At 32.9% G+C, this 14,827-nt stretch overlaps 1 protein-coding gene across 1 annotated transcript in view; it reads left to right on the top strand.

The window, feature by feature from the left end:
• LOC119636598 (serine-rich adhesin for platelets) overlaps positions 1-14,827 on the top strand; it is a 153,373-nt gene that overhangs the window by 43,986 nt on the left and 94,560 nt on the right.

The raw sequence follows: 14,827 nt of genomic DNA, 5'->3' as shown, positions 1-14,827 counted from the left end.
CCAACAGTTGCCGAAAAGATGAATAAATCCAAGTTCGCCGTTGTCTGCATATAACGTTTCACTATTTGTTTTAGTCAATTTTATGCGAAAAAGAAAATAATTTTCACGAAATTATTGTATTTTGCACTCGGCACTGCACGTGTATCTACAGCGTCACGTTTTAAACACTTACAAATTGTAGTTACTTGTCAAATTAATGTCATCAACTTAGTATATACATTGGGACAAAATACATTCAGCCAGAGATTAACAAGTCAAGCTTTATGCAAAGGGAACTTGTTAGGTAAACTACCAATGCAGAGACCAGGGAAACAAAGAGATAATCGTCGAGACAGACAAACAGACATCTAATCTATCATTGAACCCAAAAAATCCAAACAAATTCCTGTACAGACTAGACTGTCGCTACGAAAAAGCAATTGTTGTTACTTCCCTTTTCTTTTATTTTTCTTTTTTCGCTAACTATGCATTGCATGTGATGACACTACCCAGAGACTGAAATTGAAACTAAAAACTCTACTTGACAGATATCTACCTACAAGCATGTGAATTGTTTTCGTTGGTGGTTTTCTTCGTTTCAGTTGACTTATGTTTTTCATTGTATTCGCATTGTGTTATGATGACGATTAGCAAAGGCTTGCACTGTAAGCTTATATAAAATAAACGACGTGTTCTTGGATGACATTTCATGGTGTTACCGATTGACTGACTGCATGTTTTAGGATCTTTAACATTTGAACTTGACATGCTAGCAGTGCGATTATTCATAATTTTTTGCTTTTCTTTTTTTTTTTTTTTTTTTTTTTTGTGCAAAAAAAGTAATTAGGTTACAATTAAAAACTGGTTCATGCATGCATTTGCAACAATGTTGTCAAGTTTTATGAAAATGTTCAATAAAATGAATCGTTTACGATTATTTGGTAATTATATCGTTCGCTAGATTCTGCTATTGTCACTACTTGATTGTAAATTGTCTTTATAGCATTCATAATTATTGAGGGACTTTCGGTTTTTTTTTTTTTTTTTTTTTTTGAATTCATACGGTTGCTGATAATGTTATTCTGGTTCAACTATTTGCGGGTGTTGATGTTCAATTTAAATTAAAAGTGATCGTCGTCTGATATATAAATTACTTCTTACCCATCACGGTATCTACTATCTGGACTATCAATTAATGTTAATCGTTACTCACTATAAGTTTTATATATAGGTTCAAAATCTATTCGGCATAACAGCGCACTTAGTTTGTCGCGTTCCATTCTCCAAGATCTTTTACTTTCGAAAGCCCCGCCTTGTTGGGTCCAGCATTCGTTTTTTCAGATTCAATGAATTTTAAGACAGATAGTAAATTATCCAGCGAGGAATGTAGAGGATATTTTTCAACATTATGACAGAAAATGTAAAAGAATTGAAAAAGTAAAAATTTAATCACTTATGACTTTGTGGGCGATTTTTTCCATTTTCTCACATGACTAAATCCTCCACAAGGTAAATGTATAAAATCTTAGCCTTATGTCTCACCTAATTTATGAGTAGTGACACAAAAATCTACAAATTATATGTTGATGAAATAGATGTATGTCCATGTATATCCACTGCTTTGGATTTTGCTCTAACCAATTCGTTCCATTTTCATTACCACCCTGCGTACAAGAAGGGCGAATATTTTTGCTAAATCTGCTCTGGCGACCAGGAGAAAATTTATCGTCCACATTACATAGGTAAGCAACAGAAGGACAGACGAACATGCTTGCATGGATTTGCAATTTAATGCTGACCAAGAATATATATATATATATATATACATGCATATACTTTATGGGGTCCATGGAGCTTGGTTATGGGCGTTTTGATAATATATTCCTCATCCTCGCATGATGGTTATAAAAATTATACTTAAAGTAAATGGTCCCCTACTTCTGTATGCTTGAATGAAGCCGAGAAAAAAAATAAATAAAAAAATAATAAAAAAAAAATATATATATCTCGTATTGTCTTAGATGTATTGGCCGACTTCTTTTATGGAATTATGTTAAACCGTAAATTTAGGAATGGTTGCCCCATCCGGTTTTCAGACACCGTTATAAAGTTACTAGTTGAAGTTCGAAGAGTGCAATGTTTCTTAGCGAAACGAGTTTCATAATTTTTCTTATTGCAATAGTACAAAGGGCTTACTTAATATATTTATAAATGTATAATATTGCAACATTGTATCAAACTTAACGCAGTAATTGCTAATAATTGCTGAATTCACCATGCATTAAGATCATTAAACACTTTAAATTAATTAATTAGCTTGTAATTAATTTTCTTCTAACAAAACTTTGAACTTTATATCTAAACAAAGATAATTAATGTAAATCAAAATCAATTAAATGAAACCAGCAAATAAATCGCTGATAAGGTATTGATTATTATTGATCTTATATGTGGCATTTTACTCGACAATGAATTTTTCACTAACAATGTAACGATTTAATGGTTGTGATATGCTCAACTAGATATGCGTACGGTAGCTGCTGTAATTGTACCGTTACCTTGGAAATTTATAATGTGATCTTGGTTGAGGGAGATCTGCATAAAAATTGCACAGATTGAAATTTTTGATCGAAATTTGTTATTTATTCAATCGCCAGTGATCTTTGCTATGTGCTATAAAAGAGAAGACTATATCCGTTGAAAGCAAGACGGTGTGATCTTACCGAAGACTTCATCAGCAAACATACGGAAAGTAAGACAGACTACCTGAGTAGAATTATAATCCAAAGCTGATTAAGAATTTGTGTACCTCATGCCTCTGGTAGACATTTTATGTACGGTAGAGGCTGAGGCTCAAGCAACGTACCCCCTCCATACTTCTTTTGTGGCAAACTATACGAACTTGTATCTCGATAAAAATTGGATGCGTTTCCTTTGTTTTCATTGGACAACTGAAACATTATATCTGTATATACATATATATATATATATATATACTGCGAGGAGTCTTCCTGGGTCCAAGTGTGAATCCGCCGGAAGAGCGGCATCATCCCGCAAGTACTATTGTAATAATTTCCTAAATTATTTTCCCACTTCTACTTACTGGATTAGTCCGTGTAAACGAAAGGAATAGAAAATGCGATGCTTTCGACTTTTTTATTTATTTATCTGTTTCTCACCGTGGCTTTGGTTCTGAGTACATTGTACTCTCATTCGATTGTTTTTCTCCTTTTGTTTTACTTCGTTATTTTTGCTTGAATGTGTGTTCAACAGTTACATCTATTGGTGAACATCATCAAGTAATACGAAGTATGAATGTAAGCAAAGATTAAATTCGTTAATTTTGATCTTTCTCTACATAAAATAACACTTTTCCACTTAGTGTTATTGAATTATTCAGTGTATGCAGACGCTAATCGTGAGACGCTCAAAATTGCATTGATTCGTTAACAGCTTAGCAGGTGATAAATCAACTGTTTCTAGAAGATCACATGGAATAGGATGCAACATCCGAAACCGAATGAGTTATTACAGATGTCTATCGAAGTCAATTGAATAAATTGAACGATGGACTCTTGCAAAAAAGATCAGCAGACATAAAGTCATCCTCTCGCATACGAATGATAGGCAACGCATTGCAAGAGTTTTCACGGGTAGACTACTACAGCTTGAATGAGCTCTGCCGTACAATTTCCTTGAAAGTGCGGACTGCTACTTGTTAATATTAACAATGACCGATAGGCGTCCTGAGCAGCGGTTCTATCCTTATTACGACATCTAAACGTGGATTGTTACTAAATTTTCATAGCGAGATTCACATGTTGCCAGGAAAGTGGGGAGAAAGAATGGTTATAGACGGATCATACTTTAAATAAAATGTTTTTTTTTTTTTTCTAATTTTATTGTAATTTTATTGTAAAGTATCTGTCAAGACTTAATTATGGACCTAACATTTTTCGTAATACTTATTAAAGATTGCTTTCTCCTTTAACCAGTTCCTTTCAAAGAGATTTTGTATATATGGAAAAACGAAAATCGTTAATAAACAAGCAACAATTTTTATTATTATTATTTTTATTATAATTTTTTTTTTAGTTTTTAATATTTATCATTTTTATCAATTTCACCCACTTTCGGTTTAATTAGCTGAACATTAAAATGCCTTTAAGACGGTATGACTAATAAATAATATAAACGAATCTTGCATAAATGTATATGTATGTATGTATGTATGTATGTATGCATGTGCTCAGTACCATGTTAGCAAAACCAGTCTTAGACCGTTATTTGGCTTACACATTCGCGCACAATCAAACATTTTAAAAAGGCATTAAATGTCGGTATGAGTAGCCATTCAAACTCATTTAGCAAAATGTATGCATCTCGGAAAATAAAAAATTAAAAAAAAAAAAAAATGAAATAAAATAAAATAAAATAGTACACAAACACATATACAGAAATGCGCATAATTACATAGCAAATATCATGCTGAGTATGCCGGTCGAAACTAGCTAAAGCCAAAAACACAAATGAACGTACGTACTTACTTACAATACGTATACGTAAATGTGAAGAAATCTTTTGCTCCGACCAGCTGCAATAAAAACCATATTGAATTTAATGAAATGCATACAATTCAAGATAATGAACAAACATACATATTATATATATGTGTGTGTGTGTGTGAGTGTGTGTACGAATGTCTATTTGTATATTACTTTTCAATTATTTATAAAAATAATTACAATTAAATCAAAAAAACATAAATAAATAAATCGACTTTCAATTGAAGTTAAAAAAGTAATAAGAAAAACACTACAACGTATTTTGCCTTAGGGCGACTCTTGGGTGCTCACCATCTATATTGTTAATGCATTTATCTTATTGCATGAGTAATATCACTTATGAGTTTCAAGTGAATAAGTTGTTCGATTAGTTGTTGACTGCAGTTGTTTGTGGACCAATTAGGATCATTTGCACGCGAAATATGCTCAACGGTCTTGTTTATTTTATCAAATCGTTTTAGATTATTTGATGCGGACCGAAAAATTTATTGTAGAACGTACGTAGAAAGCACGTGATTAACGTTAGAATTCTTTTAATTGCTTTTCACACATTTTTTTCACAAATGATCGACGATGCGCTTGGTTACACTTTATGTGAACGGGACATATTTAATGAATTGTTAAGCATAACATGCAAATCGAATTCATCGAATTTTACGGAAGCTAAAAAGTTCACGTCTGACACGAGTAAGATAAGCACTAGGATCGAAATCATAACTGCGTGCCGTGTAGTTTATAGCGATGAAAATGTACATCTTTTGCACTCATTCACGGGAGCTCACGGGAGTAACGACGCGATGAGTTATGATTCATCGTCGCGGGTGGTTTTTGTTTTTTTTTTTTTTTTATCTGCTTGAACAGGCTTAGTCGTTCTGCATCGCCTGGGGCAACGTTAACTGTTTCCAGAGTGAACGATCTTTTTGATCATGACCGCCCCTGTTGCTGTTAGTTTTGTTCGAATAATTCAAATATATGCCACTCGTGAAATGTAAACGTATTATGAACCGTTTTTCAAGAATCTCGTTTGAATCTCTAGGATATTTTTTTAATCTAACTAGTCGCCGTATCCTCCGTTCCAACAAAGCTGACAGCTCTCTTTCACAGCCAAATATGCGTGCGGTGTTAAACGTCTTTACACCCCTGTACCTAAGGCGCGTGCTTTATCAGATCGTGAACGGTATCTCACTTTTCTTGCTGGTTTTACTTGGACCTTTTCAAATTCGCGGACGGTGTGTGGCGGCCCTTCAAAAGACCAAATACACTGATCTCACTGAGCTCTATCTTGGACGGTATACGTAAACCGTTTAAAAGACAACATAAACCGATCTTAGCTGTATCGGTTAGCCAACACTTAACACTACACAGTTTATAGCGCAATTACCGAGAATTTGAAACGGTTTTTTATCCTAATCGAATGCAAATTTTCATATCAATCACAAGCGGCTAAATTGACGACGGAGGGATTGACATCCCATTTAATCGCAAGTATATGGCGCTCTGGTTAAATACTTATCCTGTGTTAGCCGATATACAATATAATAATGGGATTGAAAAAATATTAAACTTACTCCTGGGTGTATTAATCGGATTATATAAAATCAGCTTAAAGTTAGTTACCAGCTTAAAGGTGTACAATAAAGGAAATTTCTTGTAAAAATTTAAAGCGAAAAGATTTCTTTTAGTGCATTTTCAAATTCGATCTACAAACATCATTACCATTAATTGTTGTCAAGTTACATCTGGTTTTTTTTAAACTCCTATTAATAAGCATTCGTCAAATGTGCCGAAAATATATTAGATCGATCCTCTAGAAATGACAGAATTTTCCTTTAGTTATTCGACTATGTTACAAAGGACATATCAAAATTAATATCTCTTCTTACTTTGATGACAAGCACAAAAGTATGTAATAAGGACAAATGGCCTTTCCAAACAATACCGTAATGATATAGAACAACAAAAAAAAAAAAAGGAAAAAAAATAAACGACAACAACAACGTTAACATCACAAACTAAACAACTTTAAAAATTTTTAAACATTCATCACCATCGTCATGGTTGTTATAAGACAAAAATCAAAAGCAAAAAAAAAAAAAAAAGTTCAATAGGATTTTATGTGAACTCTTTCTAAGACGACGAGTAAGAAAATAAAAAAAGAGAGGCTTGCAGCGAAAATCTAATACCCCCCACATTAAGCAAAGTCAATCAAAGTCGCCAACACATTAAAAATATCCCTATAACGTTTCTTGAAGTTTGACGAACGGATTTATATCGGAAAATATATCTGGGGACGCGTAGTTACAATTTTACAATCAATTGTTTAATCGTCAGTCCATGTGAATAAAATGTGCAAACTGAGCATTTGTGTTGAATGAATTTGGAAAACCCAGTAGTAGACAGGCGGACTTTGCATGTCTCTGATGCATATTTCTGGCTTATACAAGTGATTAGATAAATTTAGTGTACCCTTAGCGCTCTATCGGTGGGTAAAAGACTAAGAGTTGGCAAATAAAGTAGAGAAGAAAAAAAAAAAAAAGCAAAAGAAGAGAAAAAAAATAATAACGATACCAACAATAGCCAACGAATAACGCATGCAACAGGCTGCATGTTCATGTACCCATAATGGTTAGTGCTGCTGCTGAATGCCAAAATAACATAACAGCCGACAACATTGAAACATTGGCCCATATTGTGCAGTCAAAGTCAACTGATTTCATTCTACTCTTACACTTTTTGTTGTTCTTATTGTCTTTTTATCGCTCTCTCTCTCTCTCCTTCTCTCTTGTGCCCGCTCTCTCTCTCTTTCTCTCTTTCTCTTTCTCCCTCTCTATTAGCTTTCAATTTGTTGTGCTCAAGCCTAACGTATGGTATTGTAAACGCCGCGCGTTAATTCTCTCTCCTTGCAACGAAAAAAGACTGGTTTTGTTATTTATTTATTTATTTTTATTTTTATTTATTTATTTTTTTTTTCGTTCATTTCTACTGGTGCCGGTCTATCAGTCTGTCATTTATTTGAAATTGAGGCATTTATTTCGGTTTTTGTTACCTTTTTGCTAACGCTATTACTATTTTTGTTGTTGTTGTTGTTGTTGTTGTTGCCATAGTGCTTATTATTTAGCCCGCAGTTCTTTTATATAGAAGTTTGCTTTGCATCGCTTACATCGTAAAAAAAAAAAAAAAAAGTCACCGACATTGCTCTTTGCTTGCAGCTAAAGTGGATTTGTGGGAGTTTAACAGAAGAGGGTTTATTAGTTAGTCCATATGGTTTAAATTTTTTTGCTTTGCAGTAAAAGAACTCAAGAAAGAAAAGGTATTTAGTTCCTTTAATGATATCGCTCGCTATTCTCATTTTCTACACAACACACTACGCTTTAAATAGCGAATGCGTTGTCGCAATCATCATCACTTGGACTCTTTTAATGCCATCTAAGCATCTTGTGCTTTTGTGGTCTTGAAAACACATATATTGGAAATAATTTGTAAACATATGACTCCTTGAGGCTGACTTGATTATGTGTAGTTTGCGATATTAACCATCATCACACAAACTGTTTAGAAGACTGTAATGTTTAAAGGCCACGAGTAAGTAAGATTTAGCTTTTTCCCTAATACGTATGCGTTAACTCAACATGTGTCGTTTTTTTTTTTGACATTAACTTTTTCTGTTTGCTATTCTTGTGGGCATTTTTAAAAACAAATTTGCTGATGTTTTCTTGGAGGATTTATGAAGTGAGAAAAGAAAAGATTTAGTGAGAGAAATGTGGAGAGCTTAAAATCCCACTTCCTGCTACTCATGTTTAAATTCTCCGTCTTTGGCGAGAGCACGAAAATTTTAATTTGCACGCATATTAAATTTCCAAAAGAAGATGCATAGAGATTAAAAAAATCCCAGCATTTAGTTATAGGAACTTACAAGGAAAGTGTAGCTGTAGCAAATTGTAGCTTAGACTATCATCTTACGGGTCATAGGTCATAGTTATTCTCGCTTTAGAAGGGACTCGTGAAACTTTTCTACCTTAATGTGAACTCGTAAGGACGTTGAGCACTCTAAAAGTGCAAAATGTCGGAACTCTTCCAAGATTGATTGAAGAAGCTATCAAACGCGCTTCATTATCTCAGAATGTTTAATGAACTTTAAGGGAAAATAATGAGTCGAGAATGAGTCGAAACTAATTCCAAAGATCGGTATATAGGGATACAAATTTAATGATATCAGATTCATATAAGCAAATTTTTATCTCTGAAATATTTCATATTTTTTCATATCAATTTTTCATAATAGTTCGTAGCCGAAGTCGTTATTCCGATAGTCTTAATCACAATCAACATTTTATAAAGGCTCGTTTCTCCTGTGCACAAGCTGGCAGCTATCCCTGCAGAATAGGGCTCAAAGTGTAGAAATAATTCACACATGAAACCGCTGAAAATAGTTAAAAAACATAGCCGGACATCTTTATTGCTAATCGAAAAAAAATAAATAAATTATTGAATATACAATTATCCGAGATGGGCTCCAGTAAACAATTTGTAGCCTCGAAGTGACAAAAATCGCGTGCTTTCCACGACATTGCTGGTAATTGCGCAAATGCAACTTTACGAGTCTCTTCCATTAGTATTAAGCAAACGTGCATAGGCTTCGACCTTTCTGCTATTCACACTATGCAATGGTCTTTCATTAGCGTTTTTTTTTTTTTTTTTTAATTTTTTTATTTAACTATAAAAGAAAACATATCGCTTAACATATTTTGCACATTTAAAATATAATTATTTTAATATTTAAACGTTTTACAATTGCCCAGAAGATAGCCGGAGACACAATATTTGTTTTTTAGTTTCTCGATTTTATTTTTATTATTTTAGTTGTACGCTAGCATACATAAAACGTAACCTAAGGTTATGCTTAATAAAATATTCTCTGCATACTGCTATATACTTCGATTACAATCTCTCTGACTCTCAGTTTTTTTAATCCTGTTTAGCGTTGATCTTTTTCTTTTATTTCTTATTTTTTATTTTGTATTTTTTGTTATTATTTTCATTTTTTCGATCTCTGTCTTTGGTGTAATGTTGGTTTTGTTTCTCGCCATCTCCTTAACTTTTGTTATAGTGCGAAAATATCAATATTTTTGTTGCAACGATTAATCATTAATGCAACAACAAGAACAACAAGAACAATAATAATAATAATAACAACAACAATAATAATAATAAAAAAAGAGTAGAAAACTGGTTATTTTAGCTTAATTGCGGCAATTCATGAATGCTTGCTTGCGAGGAGGACCAAGCAATGTTGCTTGGTTTCTTGCTTGCTTGCTTGCTGGTGGCAGGCAGCATGTAATTGAAGGCTAAACAAATGAGTAATGAATTTATTGTCACAAGAAGAAAAAAAGAAAACCGAAAAATAAAAAAAAAACAAAAATACATATATATAAAAATTAAAAAATTTTTGCAATATTTTGTTAAAACGTTTAACTATACGTTATCATGTACAGTACGGTAAAACGGAGTATAGTGCAAAAAAAAAAAAAAAAAGTAGGGGCGCTTAATTATTATTAATTGAATTATTCATTTTCTGATGAAAAGAAAAATTCAGAAAAGAGCTTTTGATTTATTATTAACGACAAGTTTCCAGTACATTCAATACACTCAAGCAGGCTTCGGTAATTAAAAAATCAAAAGTTATAAATTTTGAAAGTGTCACTTTTTGAAATAATGTTTCACTTAAAATTACTTCAATAATAATAATTTCGTAAGAGTTTGATTACAAAAAATAACCATTTATCTGCAGGAGATCGGCCAACACAGTTAAAAGTGATTTCTATGCCATATCTCTTAATAGCAATATAATTGACACTTAAATGCATTTTCATACTCACAGTCGGCGGACGAGAGTGCACTAGCTTTGCGATTTTTTTTTCATTTTTTTTTTTTTTGTTCTTTAAAATCTATAAAAATACTTGCAAGAGATGACCAAGCCTACATATATATTCCTAAATAGAATCTGTTTCGTGCCTGTTTCCCTCCTCTTTTATAACCATGGCTTGTTCGGTTGTCACCTTCGTCGGGCACACAACAAACAGTTACGAATAAAAAGAATAGATATACCATTACTAGCCTATCGAAGAAAAAGACGGACAGACAAAGCTTACCTAACTAACTGAGTGAACGTGATGTTATGCCCAAAACCCATCTGCACATTACCTTAGCTATCAGCTAAAATTTCCTTCTAAAGACCACGAAGATAGAAAGTACTTTCTCGCTTTCTCGCTGGTTGTTAGTCGGTAGTCAGTAGAATAAATGGTTACAATTGTTAAAAACCTGAAAAGCAAAGTTCCAAAACATTGTTGTCGGTTATATATATAAAATCAGCAGTAAATATCGGTTGATAAATTGATGCAAACACTTGTTGCACGTAAAAAAAAAAATTTGGTTTGAAAAAAGGAGTTTCAGGTTTTACATTCTGTCAAAAAAAGGACCGGAATGTTAAAAAAAAATGTAGCATATTTTTAGTTCTTTCTGAAAATTTATATATCATCTTTAATGTGTAGGGCACACAAGGTGATGTCAATCCCTATGCACTTTCCTATTTATCAAATATTATGCTCGTTTTAAGAAAATCGGAGTCAGAAAGCTGTGCATATTACTCGACATCTCAAGATCTCAAGTTTTCTCCGTTAATAACTAAGATTTCAATTTATTTTTATACTACTACACTACTTATGTTGCAATATGGATATGGTATCACTTGTGAAGTTATTGCCACGCAAAAGTTAAGCTGAATCCATCTGTCAGATTAAATGGATTTAAATTCATTTTGTACCTGCCTGACCATTTGATTTTGTGCTCACCCTGTAGGTCAAAAGTTTTGAAATATCTCAAAAAAAAAAAACAGGGATTGAAAACGGGTTGAATATGCCACTTTTTAGGAAAAGTACCAATGTAACAACTTGTTTGTGAAAAAGTTGTTACTCAAAAAAAAATAATTGCAATTTCTCGACAAGTGCCCCAGGTATTGCGAAAAATATAAATTTTCATACTTTGGACCAAAAACATATGAATAACGCTCAGATCTTTGCGAACCTATTGAAGTTTCCTAAATTTGAAAAGGGCCAGGTCAAGTTCTTGGGCACCTTACCTTGTACGGGCTCCTATGGAAAGTGTACCTTTATACGTAGACAAGGTATAATTTTCTTGTCATTTTATTACAAAAATAAATGAAGAATTGTATTTAGCGTAATTAATGGCCGGCTTTGTCCAACTACAGTGCTTTCACTTGGCTGCTTGTTTGCTTCGATATGATCCTAAATTTCAACCAAGTTCTCAATCACTGAAGGATGAGAAATACATTCATTTTGTCCAAACGCTTGTGACCCCCAGCAAAAAATTTGATAGACCTTATAAACTATATATGCTTTTGATCAGCATCAAATTGCGAATCGATTGAAGCCTCTATCCGTCTATGTAATGTGTGGTGTAAACATTTTCCTGGTCGCGACAATGAAGCAATCGGTTTCAAATTTGCCATTGGAACATTGAAAATTCTTGCACGCAGGATAGTATACAAAATGGGCAAAGTCGGTCAAAGAACGCGCCTACGGACGATCTCTGCTTTCCAAAGGAAAACAAAAATTAATTTTTTGCCCATTACTCAAAAATGACAGCAATCGAACCCGTAAAAATATGAGGGTATATTCTATGGGCGATGCTGTATTACTTGCACAAAAGTAGAAAAACTCGGCCACGCCTACTTAACATTATAACATATATAACATATCAAAATTTCATTTTTCTGCCTAATCCTCTTTAACGGCCAGAACAAACCTTCGAAAATTTCATAAAGCCTAGATATTCTTCTCTAGATGTTCTTCTGCTCGTCTGTCCAATTCTGCAGCATCTGTTGTAAGAAATATATATTCGTAAAAAGTAATTTGCAAGAGAATTTTAAAATGGACTAAACCGAACAAAGGCCACGCCCACAATGCAATATAAAGTGCGAACACTTTTGCTTTCCGCACTTTTTGTTCTTTACTCTTAAGATACCATTGAAGCACAAGATGTAACTTTCCGCTTTTATTCTACCAAAATAGAAAAAAATACCCACACCCACGCACCCAATAATATGGAATATATAGATATTTAATATTCTCCGTTTCAGCCGAATATAATTCTCTTACTTGTTAATTTTAAGTGAATTTTTCAATTTTCTGTTGTTTATGTTAATTAATTCTATTAATTAACTCACTTTGTTTCTTGCCTGCATACTAGAGATAGAGATAACATGTTTTTCAATCATATTTACAGTATATACACAAATAGGTGTCGTAACATCCGCACGATTCCTCCACAATTCGATTGATATTAGGGTTACTTGACATTTCTCTCTGAACTGGTCGACCTACTAACGATTTCTTTGCAATATCTTTTAATTAACATGAATGAATAAAAGTAAAATAATCTCAAAAAACATTATTTTATTTAATTTTCTATCTTTCTCTTTTATATTACATTCCAGTAAGTTGACAATTTAACAACAACAACAACAACGAATAGTTGCACAAAAATGAATTCCGATAATTAATATTAATTGAGATTTCTTCTAAAATGTCTCGTAAATTTTGCATTTATCTTCAATTTTTTATTACTATTACTATTACTATTATTATTATTATTATTATTATTATTGTTGTTAATATCGTATAAATTTGTAATATTTTTTTTTTTTAGAGTTTTATAGCCAAAGATATGCTGAACAAATGAAAAGTTGAAAATCAAAGAAAATTCTGGTAGAAACATTTGTATTTACCTTCTGGCGTCAATTCATTTATTTATGTTTATTTTGCTCGTTTTTCAATATCTTTTCTCTTTTGCAAATGTTGATTTGTTGCAGTTGCATAAGCCGTTTATTCAATAGACATTCCTACCATAGTCGTATGAAAGTGGGTGTGTCCTGCTTTTTCTTCTATATAATCGGTTATAACAAAACTTGCTGCCAGACTGAATGTTCTTGCGTTCCTTTTCTTTTAATTCTGTCTTTTTCTTCTTCTTCTTCTTCTTCTTCTTGTATTTGTGTACAAATTAAAATTGCAAATCGATTGTGTACAGTGGTGCGGTTTTCATATTGCTTACAAAATTGCCAGCAATTATGCATTATAAAGGTTAATGTCCTGCATCTCTTGCAGGCAATTCCTTGTTGAATTCTCTCTCTCTCTCTCTCTCTCTCTCTCTCTCTCTCTCTCTCTCTTGTTAATCGCTTCCTTACTTTCTTCTTGCTTCTTGCCTTTATAATATGCAATAATTTTCTTAGACTTGTTTTTGCAGAAAATTAATAAAATATTTAATTAACGAGTATCGAGACAAGCACTAATTAATTATTCAAGAATTGATTTATTTTCAACATAAAAAAAAAATATTACTTACATTGTATATGAAGTGGGGAAGTGGCGTCCAGCCTTGGCGATTAGAATCAATAACACATAAAACATAATTGCCTTAGAGCGAATTTTGAACACTCATCGGTCATTTTCTTATCTAAACATATCCACATTTGTATTGTTAAAAACACTAGGTGTGTGTTGTCCTTGATCAGCAGCAAACGAAAATTAGCTAATGTCTTGATATGACTCTGTCTCACATATAGTGCTAACATTGTAGGTAATGCACGTAGTAGTTTGCTTACATTTCCAAAATTTAGCATGCGGATGAATAACACTTTAGCTACTCCGCGATGCTTTCACACAGTGTTCGGGACAAAGAATGTTTGTTGAAATTTCGCTTTAGTGCAGCATAATAATGGAAAGAGTCCTGCGAACAAGAGTTCTGAGAATCAAACAAACTTAGAAAGGCAGATAAATGCGAGCTGCAAAAGCATCTTTGTGTGTTCTCCCCTTGATGAAAACATTTGCGTAATAAGGAAATCGTCATGAGAGTAATCACAAAGGGAAAATAAAATTTCCTAGAGATCAAACTAAGTCAAGTTTCGAATGTTTTTTACTATGAAATGAATGAGTAACACAACATCTTTGCTAACAATCCATGTCATGGCTCCTTACGACCATTTTTTTTTTTTTTGTTTATTAAGCAAACTCTAAAAAGGATTAACACGACAATACTTTTATCCATAAATCAACTACATGCCATCACCCAAATCGATCTCAAGGTAAAACGGAAAAGAAAATCTACTTCCATCTGACCATTAAATTAAGGACTATCGGGTAGCTTATATGGTGTAGGTACGCAGAACATCAACAAAACAATGACACTTCGTTACAAATTCCAGGTGGGGA

This window comes from Glossina fuscipes, unplaced genomic scaffold (genome assembly GCF_014805625.2).
Source record: "Glossina fuscipes isolate IAEA_lab_2018 unplaced genomic scaffold, Yale_Gfus_2 28, whole genome shotgun sequence".
In the NCBI taxonomy this organism is placed as follows: Eukaryota; Metazoa; Arthropoda; class Insecta; order Diptera; family Glossinidae; genus Glossina; species Glossina fuscipes.
The sequence above is the reverse complement of the archived record's forward strand: the minus strand, read 5'-3'. Positions and strand labels throughout refer to the sequence as shown.